Source organism: Miscanthus floridulus, chromosome 17 (assembly GCF_019320115.1).
Source record: "Miscanthus floridulus cultivar M001 chromosome 17, ASM1932011v1, whole genome shotgun sequence".
Taxonomy (NCBI): Eukaryota; Viridiplantae; Streptophyta; class Magnoliopsida; order Poales; family Poaceae; genus Miscanthus; species Miscanthus floridulus.
The window spans coordinates 78627500-78633499 of NC_089596.1; positions in this window are offsets into that span (position 1 = coordinate 78627500).

Below are 6000 nucleotides of genomic sequence, written 5' to 3' on the forward strand. Positions count from 1 at the left end.
CTCCTGCTGGTCCCCTTCATCTGCTTCTTCGAATTCCAGCAACGTTATCTCTTCCTCCGATCCTAGATGCATGAATATGGCATAAGTATTACGAATGCATATAAGTTAACAAGTGCATCATGTTTATTGAGTAGGTTCATATCTCTTCTCGATTATTTAATCATCTACTTCCACAATGCATCGACTATGCCACAAAATAGTAGCTACTTGTTTCACTCATAACTGGAGTTCTACTAATCCAAATATAGTGATCCTAGACTTTCTGGAAAGCTTATCAAATTCTCTACAACTTTATTATTAACTATTTTTACAGTACACATCGTTTTCAACATGCAACTCATCAAACCCCAGAATCTGTCCGGAAACTATTCAATTTGCAATACAAAGTAACAATACTTCTACTTCATGAAATCAGTCAAAATTTGACAACATAAAATCTACCAACAGTTGAAGCATACCAAATACATTTAAGATAACATAATGGTGAAGCCTAAACTATTTCTTTATATATGACTTTATTATTTTATTTGGATACATAGGTTAATTAATAAATATATATCAAATGTGCATCAAAAATTCTTAAAATTTTATAGTGTCCTTCTAATGCTATCAAAGGACTACTATAAAAATTTCATGTCATTTTGCCAAGTAGAACATCCTATACAAAAATGACAAGGCAGCAATGCTTGAAATAGCATAATTAGAAAACCCTATTGAAAAGTGTCAAGCAACAGATTCCCTATTTTTCTTAGCATCCGTATACTACTAGTATACCCTCCAACAAATTTTATGAGTATTGGATTCCTAAATAATTTATAAAAATTTACACAAGGATCTCCTAATTATAAAAGAAAAATCTATAACTACAATTCTACACGTGCACTCATCTTTAAATTTTTACTAGAGCTCATATCTGCTAAGACTAGCTTACCACAAAAATTTCATAATTTTTGGAGCACAGGAACTATAGATATAAAATAAACAAATTTGAATGCATTCAAAAGCATATTTCAAATCCCTATTTAAATCTCCAAAAATTTCTACTGTAAATGTCAAGAACATATTTTTCCTAAATACTACACTTCCTAAGGAACACTAACAAATTTATTTCACAATTTTTGAAGCTACCAAACTGAAGATACAAAAATTACAAAACATATGAAATCTGCATTCAAAATGAACTGGCTTTAATACACGGAGTCGCTGACAAGCGGGACCCACTGGTCAGTTGACCCCACCTGTCATTGAGATGGAAACAGAGCCGGCGGCGCTACTCTACGGACGCGGCCAGAGCTCGCCGACGGCGAACTTGCCAGCGGTAACATCTTCACGGCGTGACCTACTCGACCTAGCGCATCGATTGAACCACTTGGCCGGCCCTATCGTCGACGCCAGTGACGACGGCGGCGGCCATGGCAGAGCGGAGGTGCGGGCCGATGGCGAGACGCCAGTGGAAGCTACGGCGGCTCAATCAAACGCTATGCCGAGCATCACCGAGCTACGGTGGACCTAGCTAGCACCCTATCGTGGCTTGGGATGGTCGGTGGCGACATGGCCACGGTGACGGGGCTAGCGGCGGAGCTCTGGCGAGGCTTTGCATGGCACGGTGGCTTACCAAGTGCTATCAGCGGGCACGGGAGGAGGCAGTGGGTTGCTGGGGAGCTAGTGGTGCTGCTGCGGTGACGATTGGGCAGCTCGGCGCGAGCTTGCACACAGCTATGGCGACGGCGGAGGCGAGGATATGCTCGGCTATTACTGCGGGTGCTGCCAGTGACGAAGGAGAGCCGAGAAATGCGAAATGAGGGCGCGGACAGGAGCGGGCAGGTGCTGGCGTGATAATGCCACGCTCAGGCACGTCGTGGCCTACGCGGTCAGGGCAACGGCGATGCGCGGCCATCGCGACCTCCACGCGGCGTGCGGTTCCTGCCGGTGTCGGCCACTGAAGATTTTGATTCAGTCGGTTCAGTTAAGCAAGGCTGAGCCTAACGACGAGTTTTGCAATCGAGTTAACTGAGAATCCGTGGCTCCGTTGTGCAAACATCCTAAACCGAATTGGTAGACCTATGTACCAGCTTCAACTATTGTTCAATAATCGTGTTCTAATTCCCAACCAACATCGAGTAAAATCAATCCAAAGTCGGGCTGTCAGCACTGTCAGTGATCAAGACTTAGAAAAATTTTGTTAAGTGTTGAAATCTTGATTCTTCTGACTTTTATGGGACCAATTCAAGCAGATTAGAAGCTAAATCAGTCAATGACCTAAAAATAAAAGTTGTTCCTTATGTCAAATACTACAACTTTGCTGTAGTGATCTCCTCCATGCAAGGTCTCTAACACCTAGTTCAAACTTGGTCAAACATGTCACATTTACATGATGATACACATCAAAGCATGGCTTAATGACCTTTTTACCCCTAACCATGAATATCAAAGTTGTTCATAAAGATACTCTAAACATGTTTAAGCAATTTGCAAGGCCATTCAATCATTTCATGTAGTAGTCACTCATAGGGCTAGTTAGTGTAATCACAAGAAAGCTTAAGTGTTGGTTCATGAAATGCAACCATGAATAAGGTCCTATTTACTACCCTAGGTGTTGCTACATGTTTGTGTGACTCACATCCACCAAGTACATGTGTCCACTCATGATCATATGCATAGACACATGGAGACATGAAATAACGAGAAAAGTTCCATATGTTTAAGAAACATGCGATAATAAGCAAACATTGCAGATGTTTCAATCCAATGTTTCAAGTGTTAAAGCTTATATATGAATGCTTTATGATCATGCTCATGCTATGCAAGTCAAGTTATGCAAGGCTAACACCCGAGGTGTTACATGAAGCTCCACCGTGCTCCATCCTGTACCACCGCGTTCCACCGACGCGGCCCGGATCAATCGCCCTGAGCGACCCACAATCGTCTAACCCTTCTCTAACAGCCTAGATCTGATCAACTTTTGCCGGTCAATGAGGTCAACTGGCCCAGTCAGTGTAGCTAATGTGGCTGCCGCGTCGGTGCCACACAAGCTGACAACCAAGTCAACCGTGTAGTCCACTCAAAACTAGCCGTTGGGTTCAAACAGTTACACTGGACAATCCGCCCCTAAGGCCCGAACAATCCGCCATTCAACCGCGACAACATAGACAGAATCTATCCAGCAACTTTGCTCCTCAGAAAGTTAGTCGTCCATAGTCTGATCCGCAACTATAGGGCCAGACAGTCGGCCAGTGACTTGTCAGCCCGAGAATAGTGCACCCGCAGTCCGGTACTAAACCATAGCAAGCATTAGACCAATCTGATGCCCACGGACAATTCACCGCCTTAGGGCCAGAGAGTCCACCGCTGTCTAGAAACCAGCATTACAAAGCGCTTCACCTCCTTTCTCTCCACCATCTTCGCCACCGTTCTCTAGACATCTTGCAAAACTTTTTCAAACATGCTAACCTCAAGTGTTGTCACAGAAGACAAACACCTCAAGGTGTGCTCACACAAGAGCTCTTCGCTCACCCCTCACGATGTGCTCACAAGCTCACTCTCACCCCTTAAGGTGTGCCCACACAAGAACTCTATTACTTCGATTCGGCCAGACCACTTGATGCTCTTCGCTCCTCGCTTCTACTAGAGCTGTTCTTTACGATCTCCCACGGGGGGGAGCACAACACCCCTCAACAATGCAATCTCCTTCAGAGCACCGCACCAACTCCAGGCGTGCTACATGGAGTCCACAAGCTTCCAAGCCATCTAGGAGGTGGCAACCTTCAGGAGTAACAAGCACACTAGCTTGCAACAAGATCACCAAGTGTCCACACTTGCAATCTCTCATGCACTACACTAGAATTGCTCTCAAACAATCGAATGCATATACCACTAAGCATATATGAGTTAGAGGGCTCCAGCACACTCCCCTAAGGTGCTAAGCACCCTAAATACCCCGCCACCCTCTCTACTTATAAAGGGAGGCCTCCGACTAGCCATTTGGGGTGTGCTGAAATTATCAACCCACACAGTCCGCCCTTATAAGACCAGATAGTCCGCCCTTATTCCAAAACTAGATCTTATGTGCTGAAACGGTCACCATAGATAGTCCATCCCTTAGGGCCAAGACAGTCCGACGTTCAACCTCAACAACATGGACAAAATTTCTCCATCAACTTCGCTCCTCAAAAAATTAGCCACCAGACAGTCCGTAACTATAGGGTCAGACTGTTCACCAATGACTTGCTTGCTCGAGAACAATGCACCCACAGTGTTCAGAACTAAACCTTAGCAAGCATCAGACCAATCTGATGCCCATGGACAATTTCCACCTTGGGGTTCGACAATCCACCGCTGTCCAGAATGAAGCACTGTAGAGCCGTCGCCTCCTTTCTCTCCACCGTCTTCGTCACCGTTCTCATGACATTTTGCAAACCTTTTCCAAACATGCTAACCTCAAGTGTTGTCAAATAAGACAAGCACCACCTTATATTAAGTTTATGTTAGCATTTTCAAAATTATTTTCATAATGGTTTTCAAACTCATTTTCAATCCCCGCTTGATCCTAGAAACACATGCAAAGTTAGATCGCTCAAGTGGCACTAGATGACCGATATGCAAACAAATTTGCAACTCTTGATAGTATGGCCATCTATCCTAAACCTGGGCAAGTACTTTTCTACTCAACCATAGACCAATAAAGTGAAATGCCCTACAAATATACATTTGCCTTGCGCATTCCATTTGATCTACATCTTCATGATGCCACACAAGATCCAACCTCCATCAAGCCACTTGTAATCAACGCAAGTCTTCTATGGCTTGATACCTTGTAGATGATATGTCCCACTTTGTGACATCACATGGCCTTATTGGTTCATCGATCGCAACCTCTTGCTCTTCACCCATTGCACCCAGTCCATCGGCACCAAGTCCTCCGCTCTAGCTTCACTGCCTCGATGGTCCATCACATAGGCCTCTGACTTGTCCTTCACACTAGCAACCCAGTCATTCTTAGTCAAGCCATGTCTCTTGATCTTCTCCACCTAGGCACATGACATCATGCCATGGTTGATATGCAATGAGCTCCTCCAAAACACTAGTTAAGCACTTGCAACATAACCAAGCCACTTTTCCATCATGGCCTTCAAGTATTGCTCACACTATTGTACATGTGGACTAAATACTCGTGTATCTCAATATAACCGATATTAGTCCACTTAAGGTTATCACTAAATCACCAAAACCAAACTAGGACCTTTTAGTGAGGTCAATCGTGTTGTGCGTGGTTGATAACCAAAGGAGCTGTAGTGTAACAGTTGGCGGGGTTCGAATCAAATTTGGTTTGAAACCTAGATTATTAATTTTTGTGATGATATCTGATTTCATCATAAATAGGCGAGGTCAGAGGACCATCACCAATGATCCATGATGAAACAAAAAAAATCGTCATAAAAATCGATCTTCTATGATCATTTTTAATTCGTCATTAAGATTTTTGTCATAGATGTGCAAATTCTACTAGTGATACTGTGGGGGGGTACGACCTCGGATACCCACGGCAGACCATATGGGATGCGCCCTCAGGGGCGGCCCAGCCCACAAGACGAAGCCTTACGGGGCACGACTCTGGTCGGCGCCTTCCGCAAGACATCTGGACGATATCCTGAAGATACTACGAGATCTGTTAGGATATGTATGATCCCAAGATTGCTGTAATCAGTTATTACTTTACGGTTATCTCTCAAATCTAACCGACTTATAACCCTGCTCTCCAGACTATATAAGGCGGGCAGGGACCCCCTCTAAACACATGCAATATCATACGATAGCTAATACAAACCAATAGACCACAGGAGTAAGGTATTATGTCATACTGATGGCCTGAACCTGTCTAACTCGTGTGTCTCTGTTGCCTTCTTGTTCTTGATCTCACGCTCCTCTACCGATCAATCTACCTTCGTGGGATACCCCTCAGAGGACTGCCGATGATATTCTGTCGACAGTTGGCGCGCCAGG